This window comes from Lycorma delicatula, chromosome 6 (assembly GCF_047948215.1).
Source record: "Lycorma delicatula isolate Av1 chromosome 6, ASM4794821v1, whole genome shotgun sequence".
Lineage (NCBI taxonomy): Eukaryota > Metazoa > Arthropoda > Insecta > Hemiptera > Fulgoridae > Lycorma > Lycorma delicatula.
The window spans coordinates 30,878,603-30,903,131 of record NC_134460.1 but is presented as its reverse complement, the minus strand read 5'-3'; the positions used below and the strand labels follow the sequence as shown (position 1 = coordinate 30,903,131).

Genomic DNA, 24,529 nt, shown 5'->3' with positions numbered 1-24,529 from the left:
AAAATGAAAATAGTTGCAAGAATCTGTCACATTGAAAATTGTATAAAGAAAAAAAATTATTTCAGAATCTACACAAAAAGATGAAATATGACAATTCTTGTAAAAATATCCATTACACATAACTTGTGAAAAAAAACACAAACTGTTCGGGCTAACATAAATTTTCATTATATTTACTATATAATATATAACAATGCAGAAGAAAAATTGTTAAACCATTAATTGGCAATTATCTAGGGACCAAATTGGAATATCATTACATAGTATAAAAACCTTGTATTAAACTATTTTATGTCCTAAATCAGTGCAAATGACAAATAACTGTTTCTTCACATCAAGGTGATGACTTTCATGGCAAATTCAAGTTAAATCAAGTTCTTTATTACACAATAAAGTACTTGAATTACTAGAATTCAGAATGAGCGGTAACTAGTATCAATTACTCATTATGCCAAACTGTTGTCAACTAATGCTTCATAAGGTAAGCACAATCAGAAAGAATGATTGTTCTACAAAAGTTGGAAATTTGTAATTGGAAGTTTTCCTCAACAATAGATATGGTGCTCTATAAGTGTACCAATCAAGAGGTACAGATAATCAGAGGTGTAGTGATGCTGAAACACTGCTCCAAGTACTGCTTTTTGGGAGAAATACAAAAATTATCCTTTCATGTAAAATTTGTTTTAACTTAAGGCCAATAAAAAAATATAACCTAAATTATAAAAATTAGATCGCATAAAAATAGTTCTGGCTTTTGTTTATATGTAGGCAAACGGTGACAAAATAAGTTGCTAAAAATCTAATCTATGAAAAAAGTTAATAATTATTTGACATGAAAAGATTGAAATGAAAGAGCATTTTTCATAACATTGTGATGTAACCAGCTGCTTGTAGCTGTAGACCATATTCTTGGGGTCTCCTATAATATAAAATCAAATGTACCCGTACTGGAAAATTTGTAAGTGTATCCATGAAGATAACTGGTAATTTTTTTCCTTCTCATAGTCATAACCAGTATTTTATATTACCCAGATGTATTATATTCTAATCCCCCAAGGAGCAGTGCTTTCGCCGTTCTTGTACACGGCTTACGTCGACGATATGTCGCTGTCGGAAGGAATCAAGACCGCTCTATACGCAGATGACACGGCATATTATTATTAATCCGGAAGTGTAGATTACGTGATCGAGAGACTCCAACGGCAATTGGATCTAGGACAGCCGTGGCTCGATATGTGGAGAATCAAGGTCAACGGTGAAAAATCGGTGGCAGTGATGTTCACGTACAAGATAAGTGCTCCAGCCAGGCAGCTGGAAATCTCAGGAGAGAAAATCCCCTTTGGGAAAACAGTCAAGTACCTGGAAGTAGTTCTGGATAAACGGTTTACCTTAGGAGAACATGTTAAATATGTGACCTAATGGGCAAAGGCCGTCAGAGCCTCACTATACCCAGTACTGAACAGTGCCAGCCCATATCCACTGGCGACCAAATTACTCATTTTTCGGCTATACGTCCTGCCGATTCTAACATATTCTAAGAAATTAGAAGCCGTCCAAAACATAGCGTTGCGGACGATATTTGGAGCACCGTGGATAGTCAGAAACGTCACTTCGCTACGATGCGGGACTACACACCGTATCCGAGGTGGGGGTGGCGCAGGCACGCAGACTGTTCGGGAGAGCGGCCGTGTCCGAACACGGCCATCTCCGGGACATCTGCCGAGAGGACCGTACTCCACAGGGTATAAGAAAACGGCCTCATGCCGTATTAATCGAACCACCATGAAGAGGCGGTACGAGAGTCAAAAATGACTCTCCAGGCTTAGGAGCCTCTATATCGCGTAACCTATAAACGGAAACCGCGCGAAAATTCCGGCCGCGAAAGTGACCATTTTCGCAATTAAATGTTGTTAAAACTATAAAAAGGTAGACAACACCCCACACCGTCCCACGAAGAGACCACAATTTTATTTAGTCAGCATAGAGTTTAGTCAACTCCCTCCGGAGAACGGGGCGCATTTCTCCCTCCAAATAACTAGGGCTCTGGTAGGCGCACTCCTGCTAGCCCATAAATGGTGGTACCGAAAGGATTCAGCGGATGGACTGAAGGGGAATCAAGCCGGGATTACTAGGCTCAAAAGCTTAGTCTCTCACGGTCAGAACCAGTAAATAAATTTCACGATGGTCCATACGGACAGGAACGCAAATTACCAAATCCGTCCATAAATAAAAATAAAAATTTATAACTGCCACTAAATAACCGATGAAATCCGCCCGATAATAAAAAGATACAGCAGCAAGGGACACATTGTCCAGGCTCTGCGATCTGAAGGGAGAAATATTGTAACTCCCGCCATTCTTGCGTTCCGTTCCGTTATATTCTAATCACAGAATTAGTGATCTCTCTCCATGTACTATATATATTCTTAGTAGGAATTGTTTATAACTCAGTAAGTTTATTTGTGAAAGAAATAATATGTTTATGTTAAAATGTAATATTTTCCTCAAAACATATCAAGAAATAGTTACAAAGAAATTTAAGTGAGAAATAGTTTTTTTTTTAGCTCACTGGGTTGGTCTAGTGGTTAACTCTTCTTAAATCAGTTGTTTAACAGCTCATTTTCAAAGATGAAGGTTCTGAAGTTCAAATCCTAGTAAAGGTTAGTTGCTTTTACATGGATTTGAATATTAAAAGAGAAGTTGAAATGTTTGTTTTGTTTTAGTAATAAAGCATTTAACAATAAAATAATTTCAGTTTAAAATAAAAAAAGTGATTAATTTTTTTATGCACTATTTAATCAATATTATAACATGAATTGACTTTTATCGTATTTAATACTGAGACCAGTTATTATAAACCAATTCAGTAAACCGGTGTAAGGATTTTAAGTACATAATAAGACTATTTTCAAATAGGTAGATTATTAAAGTAATATTAGGATAGTAGCAATTATAAAATATATTTATTCTAAGATAGAGTATAGTTATGTTTTATTTCCTTTTATTTTAAAAGAAAAAAATGAAGTCTAGTGAGAATTTCTTGATTTTTCATTTCCTCTGAGAAAGGGTTAAAATAGATAAGGCTGTCCAAATATAAATCACAAGATTAATGCACTAAGCTGATAAATGGAACTTTGGAAACCACAAAGCATATAAAAAACAGAGAGAAAAAAATAAATACATAAAAGTCTTTTCCCTTTCTTTTTCTTTAGAAGCAAGCAATTTTAACTGTCTTACATCTTGAAATAATTTTTATTACTTTTTTTTTAATCCATTGAGAAACAAATAGAATTGGCAGTACTTAATTAAATAAAATAATAATGATATTATTTATTATAATTGTCATTAAAATATTCTGTATATATTCTGTATATATTCTCTATATATTCTGTATCATTAAAAAATAGATAAAATTTATTTGATTGGGAGGGGAATCTCAGGAATTATTGAACTTCTTTTCTATTTCTTGAAAGGTTACTTCTTCCTGAATTATATAGGCTATGTAGGAATTATGTCATCCCAACTATCCCCTCTGATTTCATATTTTTTGGCAGCTCTAGTGATAATATAATAAATAATTGAAAGTCTGTTTGTAATAATACTGCTTATTAAAAGTTCATCAGACTTTTGGGTCTGGAAAGATAACCAACACAAAATCTCTTGAGGATGTGAAGGGTGATTTAATTGCTCCTGAACATTTTCAAAAAATTAACCATCAAGAAAAATAAAATATTGTCATATTCATACCATTATTTTTTTAAACATAACTTCAAGGAAAAGTAAAATATTTATTGGTATCAAATAATTTATGACCTCATTGGTATTAAAAACTGCATTAAAAACCTCAATGGTACTGAAGTTTGAGGTTTTCTCCCTTGCAATTAAGAAGAAATTAATATGATATTCAGACTGTTCTTTTAAAAAAATCTTTAAAATATGTGGGGGTAAAAAAAAATCACTGGTGTTATGAAATCCAAAATTTATCACAAATTTTTTTCAATTCTTGTTTCAGACAACATGCGTGTGCACACACATACACAAAGGAAATCCATCCTCTTGTGTCTATCCTTCTTGTATGGATGTATAATAAATGAAAATTATTTGTACTGTACATATTTTTATAATATTTAGTACATAGTAAATATTTTTTATAATAGTGCTATTGAGAGGGGGATACTATGTGTTATTTTAATACAGATTAACAAGCAAAAACTGGATGAAAGGAAAAGGACCTGCTTCATAGCATAATCATAGACTACTATAGAATATATGCAATGAGTACTTTTATGAATCTATTGTATAACTGTGTTTCTAAGATTAAAAAGAATTACTGCTTTTGTTTTTAATCAATCAACTATAATTAATTACAAATGTTCTTCTGTGATGTAAATTTAGATACCAATGTTAAAACTGTTCTTTAGCCATCAGGAATTAATTGACAGTACTGTTTTGAGATCAATGGAGATAACTGAAATTCAGATTACAACCTACTTTGAGTAAGAATTTCAGTATAAACAAATAAGTAATCAAATATGTTGATTTTTAGAATAGTTCTCTGTAAATATCTATTTTACAACTTATTTAAAACTTTATATAACCCATATTTATGATTATATTTAATTGTCACCACTTTCATCTTTTATCTTTTCGATAATTAGTAGTAGTAAGTTTTCAAGTTTTATGAAAAAAATTATCTTGTATACAGTAATTTTTTATCAACATTATAATAAAAAATTAATCTTTTCAAGAAAATAATATTAATTAAAATTTTAAACATTAACCATAAACAAATTATCACATTAAAAAAAAAAATACATTTAGCAAAAGTAAACAATTTATTAATTAAAATCGTCAGCCTCTTCAAGTAAAATGCTGAAAGAAAAAAGTATATTTTAAACTTTATGGAACTTGATCCATATTACGCATACTAATTACTGTACATAACAATAGATGATTTGTTATGTTAGTTAATGCAAGTGCTAATGATGCCAGTGTAGTAATTGTTATAGTATTGTTACTATGCAATGTGTTACTGTATAATTATTAGATGCACATTGACATTTCCCAACTAATAAATATTTCATGTTATGAATGTTTGATGTATAGAGTACAACCAATCTCCTGTAATACTAAACAATTCTCAGCTTTATTTTAATATTATTTTAAAACAATATTGAACTGTAATTTAATATTTGAAACAAAACTGAAATAATGGGATTAATACAGGTTTTAGCTGAAAAATAGTAACATAAGAGGAAAAAATACTAATGTTAATCAAAGTATACAAATGTAATAAATAAATCATAAAGCATAAAAGTTACAATATTTTTCAGTTTAGTTTCAAAAGTAGTCTAGAGTCTCCTTCAATTACAGTATCACTACTTAGGATGTATTGTAAACAACTTTTGAAATTAGCTGCAAAAAATATTAAATCGCCGCTACTTTGATTAGAGTTGTTGGTTCACTGTTTTTTATGTCAAACTTGATTTTCAATAAAGTTTCAGGGATGCTAATAGTGGCATATTTAAAATGGATATTCTGTATATGGCTTATTAATATAATACTATGTGTTTTGTATAAGTTAAATATTTAATATATACAAAACCTTTATCTACAAAATATTTTAAAGTACCACAACATTTAATTAAAAACTAACATTATTATAATCAATGTACCATAAATTGATATTGTTATCTAAACTGATAAAATTATTAAACATCTTTTTCAGATAACTCATATGATAAACAAATTTTTCTTTTTACCCAGGTAACATCTCAATTAAATTGAAAAAATAGTAATTAATGTATATATCATATTGTACCAAATATATAAAAATCCTGACAGGTTCTAAACATCTTTGCCACTTAATTTAAGTTCCTCATTGTATAGTCAGATTTTTGGAATACCACTTAACTAAAAACCCTTTTTAATAAGTTCTATATAAATCTGTTTCGAAGCCTTGAGTGACCAGCTATACATTAAATAAAAGGACACTTAAATTTTTGCATGTGCATATTAAACAGGCAATTTGGTTGTTTAATTTTATTTATTAAAGTCTCATATTGCTTGAAAGATCATATCTAAGCATTGTACTAAATTTAAATAAAATGGGCTTTAAACAGCTTGTGGATTATGTTTCCATTATTACTCCAGGAATAATCACTAAATTTTGTAATTATATTTTTAACTTCCTTAACTTTTTTAATCAGCAGTTCACTTAAATTCATCTAAAAACTACATTGATTGAGGTTGTTAATGTTTGATCTAAAGTACTATTTTTTGATAATCTACTCTTTTTTTGTATACTCTGTCATGATAATATAATAGGCATTATTTCAATAGGCATCATTTTCATAAAGTAATAAATACGAGCAGTTTATTTACAATAGTTAATATGCAGCAGTTATTACAGTTGTGTGGAATTATTTATTTCCATGCTGGGGAAGTTCTTACTACAATGGACTTATTTTATAGGTATCAAACCACCTATGTTTATTAAAATATTGCAATATGCAACTTCAAAGTTGGTTGTACAAATTCTTTAGACATTGTATTTATCCTTTATACAAGACAAAATCAAATTTTCCAGCAGCATATTCATGAAAAACTTCCTTATATTTGGGCAAATACAAAAATCAGTAGATAGAAACAGTATAAAATTACAAAAAAATTATACTCCTATTAAATAGATATTGTATTATTATTATATTATATTTTCCTAAATATAATACTTCAGTAAATATTTACTACACAATAATAACATAGGTCATGTTAATAAATAGCCATTAAATTTCACACAGGGTAAGTCATTTGGTTATCAAAATGTGGAAGAGCATATGGTAAATTAAAAGAGGAGAGAGAGAGTGAGAGAGAGTGAGAGAGGGGGGGAGAGAGAGAGCAGAATGAGAGAATAAGACAAAATTAAGTGGAAGTGAGGTAATATTAATGGTGAATGAGTATGTTACTATGGTACATAAACAGTCGACAGGATAAAACCATCAGCTGCCAAATATATGTCAGAGAACATCAGCTAGGTTATAATGGCATATCTAACTGCATAGCTCTGTCGCTGGTAACACAGAGTAATATGTCATTCGGTATATGTGTGATGAGAGTAGTGCAAGTTCAGAAATTAAGTGACATTAGTTAATTTTTAAAAACTTTCCTAACCATCATTATTAGTTTGAAGTTAGTTATAAATAAAAGAGGTAATCTAATAATTATTCAAATTCTAAATCCAAAGTAAGGAGATAAGTAAAAAAAAAATATAAATAAATAAAAAATAAAGTAGCTAAAATAAATAAATAGAAAACAGAATTACATAATATACAAATTGTATTATTTAGTGATTAATGGTTTAATTATCAAGTAAATATTTGATAAAAATTAACTTTTTAGGATGATTTAAATTCTAATTATATCAAATATTTTCTCTTCTAAAATTGATAAGATACGCAATGTAAAAATATTTCTTAATCTGTTACGGATACTGACACAACCTACATAAACAAAAATCTTTTTACACTGAAGGCATTTTAAATTTAATGGACTTTAAAAAAATGTATTCTATATGAGAAGCATGCATCTGCAATATAAAAAAAAATATTATATGTATAAAAAATGAGAGAAAACCCTCCTGCAGTCATGGGTCTGTCTGAACAGTAGTTTGGAAACCTTAGTTCTGCACAAATTTCTGTGGTTTGTTATTTAATGTATAAAAAAATCATTTACTGAGAGCCCCCCCCCCCTCTTTCATCATATATTTTCATCAAGATCCACTCTTTTACTAGTAAATTTAACAAAAAATGCATATTCATCATGGAAAATATACCCTTGGTTGTGCACCACTCCTCGTAATTTGTTATTTAATATATTCTTTAATGCATGTTTTTGTATCCACCTCAATCCCTCATTCACCATATACTTTTCAGCAAAATCCACTCTTTTACTATGAAAATTTAACAACAAATGCATAATCATCATCGAAAATATACTTTCAGGTTCTGCATCAACAGTCGCAGTTTGTTATTTAATGTATTTTATTAAATAGATACATTAAAGAATCATAAATGAGATGGGGATTCCCTGATCTTTTACAATGGTTTGATTCTTGGAATTCCTCAAGCATCATTTTCTTTAATGTACCCTCTTCGGTGCCCAGTGCAGTTATCGATCATGTGATCTGTTAATGATCCTTTAATACATCTAAATTATTTGGTCGGAATCCTGACCACCAACCTATTTCATATAAAGCAACAAAATACGGTAAATTTATAAATTAAACAGATTATTTTGCAAATTTATTTTGCATCACTAATGAATTTTATTATATAAATCTCAGAATCTATTTCTTTAATGCTCCTGCAGATTTGCAGGACCTAAATAATTTAAAAAAAAAATTTTCAATTTTAATATAAAATAAAAAATTATCTAACAGCGGCCTTGATGATAAATTTATCTGTATGTAGGTCATTCATTCCTCTTTTTATATGAATTAAATAAGATAATATTACTATATTTGACCTATGATCTGTTCAGCGATGGGTTGTTTTATTACTACCAGTTAATGGCAAGAAAGCAACTACAGTCATATATATCAGTAAACAGAACACAGTAATGTCGAAGTAATCAGTAATCAGTAAACAGTAGTATGTTGGGCTTGAAATTCTCTTCAGTTTCACTTTTAATCTTCAGATCGACAATTACTATTGTTATAGATTCATCTTGTCGTGAACAATCAGTCACATATAATGGAGACTTGGTTTTATAATCTGAAAATGTATACGATGAATCGATATTTCTATAATATGCTTCTTGTAACTCTATAAACATATTATACATCAACATCTGATTCCCCGAAAATCTTCGTGTTTTTAGTAGTCTTATCTTTCCTATCAGTTTGAAAACTTACAATAACATATCGCAGTTTGTTTAATTGTGATGATGCATTCTGTTCCATGTCAAAGAATTCGTTTGAGTAACTGCTGGATTTTCATGAAGTTCCCATCACCGAAAGGACTTCAGTGGACGGTCTGAAGGGGAATTACGTCGGGAGGACAGGCTTTATAAGCCTAGCCTTCCGCGGTCGGCCCATGAAATGGGTTCGATAACGCTGGTTTAACAACGGATTGGAATGCAATTAAATCAGTCTTAAATTCACTAAAATAATAATAGACAAAACTTGAAAAATTAGATCCGAGATTAAAAAAATAACCCTTTTAAAAACAAGCCCGATTAGAAAGATCCAGCAGCAAGGGACTCTGTCCAGGTTCTGCGATAAAGTAGGGAGTAATAGACTCCTGCCAACTTTGCATTCCATTCCATTCCATGAAGTTCCCAATTTCTAAATCCCATATGCAGCTCTTAATTTTTATTTCTCAATTTAACCAATTCCAATTGATATTCAGAAGCCGCCTTTAAATATGGTACAAATCATTCGATTTCTGTTAATTCTAGTTTAGATTTATGACCTGAAAATGTATCGTGTTCAAGTTATTATTACTACACGTTTCAACACTAATTTTTGTCTATTGTTTATGATTATTTTTTTATAAACTTGGGTAAAACCCATCAGCATTGATAATGGTATACATGAAATAAAATTACCATCATCATCTGTATCAATTTTACTTTTACTATTAACCCATCCGGTTCTTTCAGCCGATGAAATTAAAGAGTTTGTCATTCGAATCACATTTTTCATCATTTTTGCACGCCTACATTTCTTGTACTGTCTACTGTTTCTCCTCAAATAAAAATGCACTCCCAAAATTAATTAATGCTGATGATTTTTTCCTGTTATCGCCTACAAGCTTTTCACAAACCATCAAAAAGCTATTGCCAGGAAGAGTATACACATCCCGTTGATTTATAGCGATTCTTATGTCCTTACCCACATCAAAGTTATCTGTAAATGGATAATGTTTGTGATATTATTTATATCTTAACATTTCGAAACAATTAAATAATTCATTGTAGAATCTATATAAAAAATTTTAATTTTTCATTTCAATAACTTATTTCTTTTAGATTTTTATTTCCCATCAACGATTTTAAATCCTTGAGATTTAAATTTTTTAATGTTTTTTAAGTCAATTTGTAACATTTTTTAATAAAAAACTTGTTATCACTCATTACATAACAGGCATTATTTTATTTATCTATACCAAAATAAAATTTAATTACAATAGTTTATTTACATTGTTTGAATACCAACGACAAGAACACTTGTTCGCCACATAGATTTAATAAATTATCATTTATTCAATTATCACTAAATCATAAATGTTTCACATCTACCCGGATTTACACGTTATGGAAATATCATACAAAATACGATCTAGATTTTCATTTTTATAACTAACTGAAATAATATTACATTTTACACATATTTTATTTACAGGGAGAATATTTATCAGTTTATCTGATAAATATTACATTTGGTTATATTACATTTGGTATAATACATTTGGTTTTAGCAGTCTTGATTCATAGCCCATCAGACTACCAATACTACAAACTTAATCTGAAAAATCTATCCACACTATGCTTTTAATTTCAGCATGTAATGTATTTCTGTTTGCTTTAATTATAATTGATTGTTTAAAGTTTTCAGTTCAGTCCATATATATTCACTAACATCTTCAATTTCATAACAGCCTGTTGGTATAGTTATGTATGTTTTTTTAGTTAGCACATATTTATTATTGTTTTCATCTTTTATCACGTCCTCATCAAAAGTGAAGTATAATTTATTATTTTTATTTTCTTCAACGTTTAGAATGATTTTAGCTGTCAGTAACCATTTGAAATCTAATTCATATTCCCCTTTCAAAAGGTCTATTGGTGGAAAAAATGTTGTTTTAATCATTGAACTATCACCATATATATCGACAAATCTATATATAAAACCAAATTAATATTTTATTTACTTAAAAACATCTTTCATAATTAGTTTCATTTATCGATAATTGAAGCTACACATCTCCATCTATCTAAGAAATATAAAAAATAAATAAAAAATAAAAACCAGGTTACAAAACTATCTTTCATCGGATTGCTTAAAAACTCTAAACGTAATCGACCACAAATTACAAAATCATCGGCTTGATATCTAATGTAATTTTATGTTACATTAGATTTTCCAAAATAATTCATCAATTCTGAAGGGGGATGCGCATCTCCGATATTATCAAAATAACCTATATTTTTATTGACTTTTTTAAAACAACCCCAATGTATACAGAGTTTGTTTGAACTGTCTAAATTATAGCGCGTTCATTTTTTCTAATCTTTTTAGGCAACGCGAGTCGCATAAAAACGCCTCTAAAATGCAGAATTTTCAACCAATTCATAATCGTATAAAGCACATTTCCGGTATTGAGTCAATTATTATTATTTTTTTTTATTAGCGACTTTTTTCTTATCAGTACCGCTGCTTTTCTTTCATTTTAATCTATTACCTTTTTTAAGTTTCAATCTGCCGCCAAATTTAGATTTAAGTTTCATCGCGTTAGTTAGAGTGTAAGGCGCGGCTTTTTCAGTGAAACTGCTATCCAGCGCGATCACGCGTTCCCAAGCTCTTTCTGCTAATGCTTTATCAGCTGACGATCTGGTTTTATTATCGGAATATTTCGAATAAGTTATATCGCGCAGACAAGCATCGTCTAATTTATCTATGCCTTTATCACCCCGCTTCATCTTCTTATCTAATTTCGTACCCGGGCCGCAATAATTCTAATCCGGACTATGCGCCTCAAATGGTAATAAATCTACAGCTTGACTGACTACACAACCGATAGTACCGCGTCCTTTTATTGTATTCTTTTTTTTCATATCTATAATAAAAAAAAATTATTTCTATTCAAATACATTATTGGTTACAGTTTCAAGCCGACACTCATATTCGAGGATCGGCTTTAAACTAGGAAAATTCGAAGCCGGAATCCCGACCGCGGCTTTTTTCATCAGCCCGAATTCGGGCCGTGGAATAACTTCATTTTTTCATCACAGTTTTACAATACACCACAATCTTTTACTACAACATTTTCAGAGCTAATGGTTCTATGTCAGTTTTGGACCCGCAGATTCGGGAGACCAAAATATTTCGTATAAAGCAATTTTTTCACCACATTTTTACAATAAACAGTAAATCTAACGGCATCCCAGCTCCGTACGGGAAACACATCCACCTTGCGACGTTACCGGTCGCCACATCACCCTCTCCGTTTCGAGCCCTGAGGGGCTTTATCGGAAGTCGTCTTTAGACCCTCTAACTGATTACATCTCACAGTCATCAGCCAGGCCTCGATTGGGATGCCACCGATGTAAATGCCTTGGCAGACATTTGCATCAGTAAAATAAATCAAATTTTACCTTCACGTAGGCTTCAAACGGACATCTTCACATCCAACCTAACATGATTCCCTTAACTAACTAACCGAAACCGCAAAAACGTGGACCCCGCGCCTAGATCAAATTTGACAACAACGTTCGTGATTAAGAATGCCTCAGAAAATGAATGAGTTGAAAGTTAAGTCAATGCTACACTCATAATCAAAATTATGTTTTACGCAACATAGAAATTCATACCTACACCCAAAGTCGACTAAATTAAGTCACCTAACAAGGTGAACGTAACCTCAGTCCGGTCCGCGCAGAAACCAGGGACAAACCCCGTACCACCACCTGGTTCCATCATGGAGTGTCGCACGGATTACCATACACCGGCAGCGGGAGCCCTAATCGAATCATAAACAATACCAATATAACTGTGGGACGATGCCAATGAGCCTACCTCCAATCAATCCAATGCCTAGGCCGAAACCTTAGCCCCCCGGGATCCTGGCACGATCAAGTACCTCGACTAAACTCCTTCTGCAGACCTACACACTGCAGGGGCACGAAGAAAACCAGCCACTATAGACCACTCCTCGCGGATCATCCAGTTAATACGGAGATCCAGAAAGGAATCAAGTTCCCTAACAGCTCGTGAACGTTCGACGTCATATCCGGGAGAGACATAAAGGACTTGGTCCACTGTATCCTCAGTCCTACAATCTGGGCATTGACTCGAATCCACCAAACGTAGCCAAACTCGCCCGAAAGGCACCATGCCTGGAGAGAAACTGTATGATATACCGATTGGGGGAAACCCATCTAATCGCACCTACATCAAACACTATAGGAAATATACCATGCGTTTAGCGACCTGTGGGGGATTCGTCCCACCTGACCTGCCAAGATGCAAGGTCCCGCTCTTCAATCTCCTGCTTTCGTTCTGACTCAATAGGTTATTTACCTTGGAAATGTAGCGCTCCTTACGCTCATTAGCCAAGCTATTTATTGGTTTAACTCCGGTTATAACACAGACTACCTCCCGCGAGACTGTTCTATAATCGCCTATAACAGCTAGCAAGAGAAGTCGCTGGGCCCGCAACAAAATGTCCGCGTAACACTTAAAAGCCAAGCGGTGAGCTCAGACAGGTGCAGCATATAGCATAATATCCTCACTGACACCTTTGAAAAAGGATACGCATGATACGCTAATTCAACCTCAATCGAGATGAATGACTACGGATTCCATAAAATGAATCATCGGCCTGTTTTTCTATATATTGTAGATGTTCCTTGAACCGAAAATTCTCCTCAAGGATAACACCTAGGTACTTTTGAGCCGTAACGTAGCAAATGGGGAGACCAGTCATCCGAACCCGGATGCATGAGCAGCCTCGGAACTCTATCTTGTTACGTGATTCCCCTTCAATCAGTAGCAGGGCGTCGTCAATCTTTGTCGAAAACGACAACATTTTCAGGGTTACTGATTCTTTAACGTATTTAATTAAGTGGTGAAGGTCTTTACCCCCCAAAATCCCACCGGCCGTAATTCCGGCTGATGACATTTACATTACTTTTGATGAATTTTTCTTTTTGTTATTTGGTTTTCGCGAATCATTTCTGCGATAATCGATTTAATCTCTGCATTTTATTTTCTACATATGCTTTCAAGAGATTTTCTGTAACGCGACTGTTTAACTCATCATCTATACACTTTCAAATTTTTATTTTAAGCGACTCGAATGCATCTTTCATGAACTTTACAGTTTCATCTGCCGCCTTCAGTTTTTCATCCTCTATGAAGTTTTTAATGTTATATCATATAGTTGATTATACTGATAAACATAATTTTTGTTTCCTAACATGGGATACATGATTTTAATGTGTTTTTTTTATGCTGAAAACTAATATAAACTCAGAATCTTTCTATCACCCACCATTCTTGAAAAACTTTTAAATTTTAATTAAAGGATTTTTTCATTTTTCAACATATAATTAGCATTTTAAGTTCCTATATTGTAACTATATGTTAGTTAACTTTGATAATATAATTTGTAAGCTATAAATAAACAATACTAGACAAAGAATTAAATCATATCATAGTCACAGTGAAATTATTCCAGTTCCTGAGCCCCTGTGAATGTATGTTTCGAAAGCGGCGATGAAGAATCAGGTAGTACCGAAGAAGACAACAACGATTTTGATTTTGATTTTGAATTATCTTCCAATAAGCCACATCTTATATCACAAAGTGAATTAAATGACTTGGTTAGGGAATTAAATATATCAAAAAATCAAGCTGAACTGTTAGGATCAGATTAAAGGTTGGAATTTAGTTCAAAAAATACAAAAATTTAAGGTTTCTGAAGCCGACAAAAAGAACTTTCTCAGTACTTTATTGATGAAAATAATTTGGTTTATTGCACAAATATTGATGAACTTATGTTGCACTTAGAACAAGTTCATAAACCTGAGGACTGGTGCCTTTTTATAGATTTGTCCAAGTATAATTTAAAAGTAGTATTACTACACAACGGTAACAAATATTCTTCAATACCAATCGCTTATGGTATTAATTTGAAAGATTCATATGATGTGATGAAAGTTTAATTTTGAATCCGGTGAACTAGCTTGGTGAAAAGATACAGAGTGAATAAATAATATAACATAACTTTTAGAATGACGCAATTGGTTCTCTTTTTTGATTGTTTGAGCTATATGCATGAAGAGTATTAATTATTTAAATAAAATCTTGATGAAGAAGAAATAAGAAGTTATTTTTTATGTTTGTACTTAAAATATTAACATTGATATTAACATATTAATATTGACAATATTACCAAGTGTACAACACTGCAACACTAGTATAAACATATGTAATTCAACAAATTAATGTTTTCTTTATTACCATGAAATAGTGAAATGTATTTACTGTCTATACTAAGCAGTGGAAAATTTAAGACTTAATATACATGGAATGGATTTCAGAAAAAATGAAAAATTGTATCAAACCTGACTGACAAAAAGAAAATTCAAGATGAAAATTACATATTGATTAATTTCTTCTTCCTTCATTTTACTTCTCCATCTTAGTTGGACTGATCTTCCTCATCTACAACCACCAGGAATTACTGTTATGAATTTATGAGTTTATACCATGTTCAAAGTTAATCTTATTATTTATGATAAATTGTTAGATTTTCAGGCAACCATTTCTTTGATATCTTGTGTTGGGTGTTGTAAAAAAAGAAATTTAGAATAACTCAAGCTTTTTATTACATTAAATTTTCTTTTGTTAACATAAAAATAAAGTCAATAAGTGTAGAATAACTTTGCTAGTTCAATAATTACAAATTTGATAACATGTTTGCAAAGTGTGTATTTAATGAAGTATATATATTTAGTTCTAGATAAATATGTTTAAAAAGAGGGAAGAGAGATTCTATTATTAAATAAAATGAATAAACTAACAACACTACACCTGACTGATAAGTGTGATGAGGAAATGTGTAGGAATCAGAATTGCTTTATTAAAAACAATCTGTTATAAGTAGTAGCAACATGCTCTAAAATAGATTTTCATTTAAAACTGTAATACCAACTCCCATAAATGGCTGAATGAATCTTTTGTATTATATAAACTTGTGGTTTTCTCACTTGCCTGATATATGACAAGAGTTCTGCTTCAGTTTCATTTCTCATCATGAATAGAACAATCAGGGTGAGATGGAAGTTACTTACAGCTTCATTTACCTATTGAAATTTTCAACTCACAGACATACAATCATTCAAGCACAAATACCGACATAGAATATGAAGAAAAAGAGAACATATAATGAAATTAATAAAAGTTTTTTTTTGGTAATCATATGATATAATAAAATTTACATGTATCATGTAATCAGTAAATCAATACATATAAAAAATAAATTCTGCTTGCCTCACTACAAATCAAATCAAGCAGCATATCAAAATATTAAATATAATTTTAATAAGATGTGCAGACAGATTGATTTGGTCTTGATTCTAATTCAAATAATCTTTCAGTAATATATGTAGTTGAGGGGTGCCACTTTATCTTGGTCAGAAATGTTTTTTCTTTTATAATTAACATTGTAAAACTATCAAGGTTTTTCCATGGTTCCCTTGATCCTTCTAGACAAATAATGTAACAGTTTGTTTTTGTTACGCATAGAATAGCAAACTTACAATTTTTGATAGGATGTGTAAAATGTATAAATTCATGTTATGATTTTAATCAAGTATTTATTTATTTGTAACAGATGATGTAGCAGCAGTGAATTAATAAATTTTAAATTCAACAAATCAGGTTATTATTCATTAGTTGAACTTGAACATAAGTCTACGTAAAAGGAATTTGCCTAATAAAATGAGCTGAATGAGTTCTCAGCTTTTAATTTTCTAGTTGTTAATGGTGTACTGATGTCAGTCAAAGAACGGCCTTCCTTTTTTATTTTGATTTTGAGAGTTCTTAAATCTGAAGATCCTAAAATTATGGTAACAAAATTCTGAAGTTGTGTAAGTTGCCATCAGATTAGAATATTTTATGTGAGCAGTAATGTAATATCATTAAATTTGATGTAGTGGCTTGTGTAATAGAAGGAATGGATTACATTCAATTTTTGAAATGGGAGTTGAAATATGCTTGGGGAAATATTGATTGGGTGCTGTATTTCAAAGAGAGGAGATTGGATTTAATTAAAGTTTTACTGTAAGGTTTTTAGTTTATTAAATACTGGGAAAATCATTAACAATGTTAGGATATTTTTTTAATTCAACATTATTCAATGAAAATTTGGACTGATATTCTGAATTATTTTTTGTTCTATGTAATACAAAGAGGTACATTAGCCTGTAGCTTATGAATAATGAAAATACTTAATGATCTGATTAATTAGTGGCTGGTATTATGATATTTCTTCTGAGTCATCAGTTGCTTAACTGGTTTGATGCTATTCTACAAACCTTTTTCTTTTGTATACAAATTTTCTCTTATTTACAAGGTTATATCAAAAATTCTCTGCTCTCTAATTGTTGTACAACCTTTTTTTTGTAATTTTATTAAACCACTTACTTAATTCAGCATCATCCTATACTGTGTCATCATATTTCATTCCATCATTATATTTAAAGGCTCTAAAGCTCTGTACATTATATAATATTTTTTCAAGAATTTCCTTCTAATTCTTAGGTATATATTTAATACTAGAATACTTTTTTTCTAAAAACTTTCCTTGCTTATTCCAGTATGCTTGTATGCTATGCTTATGCTTATGTTTGTATGATTGTATTTATTCATTCTTTATAAATTTACTTCCTAAATAATAAAATTCTACAACTTCTAGTGTCTTGCACTGCCTTCCTTTCTCATAATTCTTCTTTCTGCTTTTTGTTTTACTCATTCAATTTAAAACTGAATTTCTCTACTAAATTCATGCCGTTCAATTTTCTTTGTAACTCATTTCTGGTTTCAGTTGAAATAATTTCCCCTTGTTTTTATTTTCTCTCCTTGTATAGCTATTCTATTCACAAAATTTTCATTCAATTCCTGAACTACTTATTCTTTATCTACAAGTTGAAAGGTATTGGAGATAAAAAACAAACTTGCCTCACTTCTTTTTGAATCAGAGCTTGCCTTTCTCTATTTTCTACTCTATATCTCTATATCTATTTTATTTCTTTTTTTAATTTTTATATTATCACATGCTTTATCCAGATCTAAAATTAAGATAATCTTTAAGTAGTGGCTTTATTTTTTCAAGCTTGACTTCTGAAATACAAGTAAATTTCAAAGCCTGAAAGGCCTCCCTTGAACCAGAACATGGGTAACATTTTTTCTGAAATGAAACTCACATTCATCTATCAGCACTCACAATTTATTCACTACAATGGTATTTTACAATATGTAAAACAATATTATTATTTATGTAACAAGTTGATAGTTTTGAAAATCCCTCTACTTCCGTTGTGGTAATAATGCATTCATTATTACTACAGATAACAAAGATATTTTAAATTAAAAAGTTTACTGTGTCTATGTGAATGGTTGAACATTCTTTTTATTTTTTTACTGTTAAGATTGTTTAGTATTGTATTACTAAAATGTAATGACAAGTGATGATATTCTTCTATATATAAAGGATTCTCAACAAAAAATGAGCAAAATAGTAGGAAAACTTGGTGCAAAAAAGTATTACATATTCCAATATTCATATGACCTTGGTTCACATTGAGTAGCAGTTTTTTTATGTATTTTTTTTTTGTAATCCTTTTTTATTTGAATCAACATTGCCTTTGAATGCTTTTTTTTTCATATGGGCAGCATTTTTGTAGGCCAATCTATATCATAAAAAATACCTATTAAAAAAACTTTAAAAAAAAAATAATACTTTTCCAGATTTTTAAAATTTTACTTTTTGAAGTGTCTTCAAATGAAGGGTTAGATAAGTTTGTTTTAATTTGGCATTGATTTTAAAAATCAAAATTTAAAAAAGAATTGAAAAAGTATTAATTTTATTAAAAAATTAAGTATTAAAAAAGAATTATTTTTTTTAGTTTTTAGTAGAATATTTTCGAAGTTAATTTTATTACTTTTAAAAAAATGTATATTATTTAAATATCATTTTTATTTTTGATTGAGTAAATCAATAAATTGAGATGTAATCATAATAATTCAGTAGATCTCAATTTATTGATTTACTTTAAGAATAAATAATTTAATAAATTAAAATATTACATTAATCTAAAATTTAAATAATTACAGGTAGGTCTAATGATATATATATATATATATATATATATTTATTTATTATATATGTATAATGTACAAATAATATTTTTAACATTATATTAGATATTGAATATTTATAATGTTTTCTAAATACGAGTATAATATGCATCATTATCTAATAAAGAAAAAAAAATAAAACAGCAACTGAAATTATGTTAAGTTACTAACTGATATACTTATGTGAAATAAAAGTAGATAGATATTTATGCAGTTTTATAGTGTAGCTGTAGTGTTAAAAGGCCAATTATATTTACCTTTTTTATTCAAAGAACATTCATTTTATAAGATATCTCTCGTTTCCTCTTATCCTTTTTATGTTAACAAAAAACAACAAATTTTTCTCTTCTTACTTAAATAGAAAGTAGGTTAGATTATAAGTAGAAGAAGGGGAGAAAGTACACATTATGTAAATGAAAAGAAGACTATGGACAGATCAATTCATGGTAGGGATGAGAAAAATAGAACATGAATTAAAAAAAAAATCTTGAGTCATTTTTTTGAAAGATAAATATGTTGGTTACAATAACAGTGTTCTTTTTTTATTCTACAGGTTAAAAGAATTGATTGCTTACTAACAAATGTATTTTTGAACTTCTCCATGTTTCCCTCAGTCAACAGATAAATTAAACATTTTTTTTTTAGCCCATGCATATTTATTTAAATGAAATAAAATTCTATATTTAAATATCTGCGAGAAATTGAATTTTGATGCATAATTTAATGATTAAATAAATTACATATAAAAATGTTACTATCTACAGTAATTTTTATACAAAGAGATACTCTTTTGAGTCAACATAATATTCAAATACACAATCTTTTTTAGAAATACATGAAAATATTTTTTCAAGTCTGAAGGAAATAAAAAAAAATTCTGAGATAATATAAAAAAAATTGTGCATTCAGAGGTGATTTAAGAATAAATTCAGTCTTGGCTCATTTATTGTAAAATTTGTAAGGTTTGCAGAGTTTATAAATACTTTTTTTGTTGCGTGAATTTGTTGTTATAACTGAATAGAACTTACCGAATGGTCATAGTTAAAAGTTTGTTTTATAATACAAAAAAACTATTTTGGTATTTAGAGCACAATACAATTATTTTACAGCATTGTAGTGTCCTATTTTCTTATACTGCTTCTAACTTACTGGGGGAATTCTCCCCTTACAGTCAGCTAAAATAGTTAAAGAAATAATAATACATAAACTAATATAGAGCTAATAAACTAATATATAGCTAATATAGTTAAAGAATAAACAATTGTTTTAGCATCACTTCTCTGTGTGAAAAATAATATTTTTATGCAAATAAGGTATAAGGTACAAGTAACACAGGTTTTTCTACAGACAAAATTACAATGACATCGTCTCATCAATGTAGAATTATCATCAGCTGACTCTACAGCATTATATTTACTACCAAGTGAATGCTATATTTCAAAATCATGATTAGTAAATTGATATTAAAAAAAAAAAATATTTATACTTAATAACTTTTTTTATGGTTTTTTAAAGCAGGCATTAAGAAGGTGGTTAAAAAGTTAATTGATTTGAATTGTCTGCTTATTTAGAATATCATTGTTTTAACGTAATAACAGACACAATTCAAACTACAAACACATTTTGACCTTATTCTTAATATAAGTCTTCCTAATAAAAAAAAACATCACCACTAACATTAACTGAAACCAGTTTAGGGACATCACCAGTCACTGAGAATGGTCGGTGACTATTCAACTAAAAATATTTTTATTTAAGTTTTAAAAATACATTATGAGTAAATTTTCAGAAGAATTTCTGATTATTTGTTTATGTATATTAGTATGATGCATTTTGTTTATACTATTTTCATTTGAATTTATTCTTTGCAGAAGTAAGTCAATAGATAATCAATATATCAATTTGAGTATGTAGCATAATTTATAATGCCGAGTTCTTCTATGCGATATTCTGGAGGCATGAGTGTTTTGAGTAACGTGTGGATTAAATTTTTAAAATCCATCATTGTTTAATTTCCTCCATATTTTGAAAATATGTTGATCACTTTTGTTGCACGAGATTAGTAATATATGATTTTTTTTTTAGTATATAGTTTATGCTCAAATTGAAGCAGCTTGAATCAGTCCATATCCATTATGTCTTCAAAGAATGAGCTAGAGGTTTGGCTTCTAGCTTCCGCTTTTGCTCCAAACCCTTTTCATTCCCTTTGCTTGTCAGTCATGGTGTATGGTTTCCATTCAAATGTTTTCAGTTAGTCTTACATCCTTGTTTTTCAGAATTCCGTTTTTTTTTCACCAATCTGTTCCATTGTTAAGCCTAATTCCTCCATATCATCATAGATCTCTTTGAACCAGCTGTTTTTGGTCTTATGCTTCCAAGAGTAGTGTAGTTGCTTTGTGAAAAAAAAATTATTTATGTAATTTTGTTAATATGTTATTATTCTTTTAAAATTCCAAAGAGATTAAGTAGTAGTTATACCATAATAACAAATAGGACTATTTTGTTTATTGTAAGTAAAAATTAAGATCTATCAGTACATGTTAAGCATAGTTAGTTATATTTTGTAAAAGTTGTGAAACTTTATTTTTTAAAATTTGTTGCTGAAAATAGAACGCTAAGTAATTAAAGATTTTAAGCCACTATGAAGCTGAATAGAAATATTAAGAGATGAAAAAGTTTACATTTTAAAACTACAATAAAGTTTAATGACATCTTTTTCATTTGTTGTAAATATATGTTTACATGTGTTGTTCCAACATTTAAAATAAAATCTAAAAAGAAAAAGTTGTGTAACGATGATATAAAAACAAATTATTTAATAATATTTTTATTATTATAGTTTATAATAATAGTATTATGTATTGTTTCAATTAAATTGAACTGTACAAAGATTATTTGTCAATATAAAAACTTAAGTATTTTTTTACTTCTAATAGTAACTCAATTCCATTTATTTTATTCATTAATACTATTTTTTAACAGTAAAGCGCTTCATCTAATTTTATTCAGATTTTTTCCTCATCTAATACTAATTATAACTGTATGTTGAGATAGCATACTGCTTTGAATTTCATCAGTTTAATAAAATTACTATTATTATTATTTCTTTACTAATGCATAGCAATTGCATTATTAAGAGGGCGTTGCTAGCACACGCTCTGGCAAGTATGACAACTTGACAGAAAGATGGCGCCACTACCTCTATAATCTTTAAAATAGGGTTTTTTGACACCTTCTGTACCATGAAATTTATAAATAAGAATGATGAGTTTATGAATGATTGTGTTTAGATATCCTGAATAAAAATGTAATCTTATGTGCAAAACAGTTTTTCAATTGGCATTCTTGCTTTTTTATTGGAACGATTTAAGTTCCACAATAACTATTATAAAAGTATTCAGACATCAGACGTGGTTCAACTGAAATTAGCTGATACTGATGAGTCAAGAACATGAAATTTTTGACCCTCAAAACTTCATACATAGGCATATGTATATAAAACACATCCCGTCAAGTATTTTTTCATATTTATTTATTATTATTTAATATTTATTAATATTTATTTTGACACTGTTCATGCATACAAACATACTTTTTCAAACAGAAATTTGTCTGTGAATTTATTTTCAAAATTACTGATCATTCTTTTTTTTACAAAAAAGATTATTTAGGAGCAATAAATTAGGACCATAAGGCATTTATTTAGGACCATAAAGTCATTTATGGTCCTCACTACATGGAACTCTATGGACAATTCCATCTTTAACTCAATGCAAAAAATGAAGTAAAAACACATTCTGTCAAGCTTAAACTTTCATTCAATCATTTTCCTGCTACATTAAGTTTCTTTTATACTTCAATATAAGACTTTTTTTTTACATAAAACTCTATGCCTATACATATCTATGTTGAGGTAATGTTTTGAATCTAATTTTTCCCCCATTTATAATTTATGTTGCTAAATGAAAAAAAAAAAACAATCTAACAACATAATATAATACAGAAACTTAACATGTCCAAGCAGTCCAATTATCTCCAGATAAGAGTATAACTTACTCTGAAATCTCTTCTGGCAGCCCAGTCAAGTATGATCAAAGTCCCATGTGTTCTTGATTGAAAATAGTAATGATATGGATTACTTGAATGATTCTACTTTTTCTATACGGATCCCATTTTAATGAGACATATTATTTTTATCCTACAATGAATTCTACAGGATGAATTCAGTAAGATACGGGATAAGATATTGGGCAAACTGGAAGAAAGTTAAAATTAAGATTTAACAAACATATGAGAGAGCCTGTATAAGTATGGAAAATAGGAAAATTATACAATATATGTAATAAAAGAAGAACATACCCCATTGAAAACGGAAGGCTCAATGAAACTGATTCATAATAGAGTAAAAGAAAAAAGATTTAATATTTTAGAAAATTTAGAAATTTTTTAATCAAGAAGTAATGGAAAATGATTATAAATGAACTGATTAATAATACTGGGGAACAATAAAGAATTTTTTTGGCTCAGGATTCCATTTGCCTTGATACCTCTTTTCCATAGCTGAAATCTCCTGATGAAAGTGTTTCCTGTGCTCATCACTCACTGTGCCAAGATTTTGTAGGAAGAAATCTAGGTCCAAATGCAGAAAGTGTACTTTTGAGGACATATTACAACCCAAATTTTTATAAGATGTTATAAGATTGTTGACAATATCACTGTAATTTTCCGCCTTTTGATTTACCAAAAAACTCTGAGGAATATTTTTGAATGCTTGCCAAGCACCTTTCTCCAATGGATTCAATAGTTCCTCAAACTTTTCATCATGCATTAGGTGTTTGTATTTGTGGACCCACAAATATTCCTTCTTTAATTTTTGCATCACTAATTTTGGGAAACTTCTGTTTTAAGTACATGAAACCAGAGTATTGTCCATGGTATTGACAAAATTCTTCATTAATCCTGGTTTGATATGTAATGGAGGTAGATAAACATTTTTAGGATTACACAATGGCTCATGTTTCACATTTTCTGTTCAGGAATGAGTGATTTGCGTTTAGGCCATTCTTTTCTAATGAAATGGTTTTTTCTGTCCCTACTATCTCATTCACACAAAAAACAACAGTACTTTTTGTAACCAAGCTGCAGACCAAGAATAAGTGCAACTACCTACAAATCACTACAAATATTCCATTCATACATTGCATATTGAAGCTTTTCCAATATAAATTTAAAATTTTCATATGTTTCTTTCATACTAGCAGAGTGAGCCACAGGTACTGATGGGAATTTATTGCCATTATGCAGAAGCACAACTTATAAACTAACTTTAGAGGAATCAATGAACAAGCACTATTCTATTGGGTTATGTTCATTACAGTGTCTCAA

At 29.7% G+C, this 24,529-nt stretch overlaps 1 protein-coding gene across 1 annotated transcript in view; it reads right to left on the bottom strand.

Annotated features, from left to right (window-relative positions):
- Rgk3 (Rad, Gem/Kir family member 3) overlaps positions 1–24,529 on the bottom strand; it is an 836,659-nt gene that overhangs the window by 8,290 nt on the left and 803,840 nt on the right. The window lies entirely within an intron of this gene.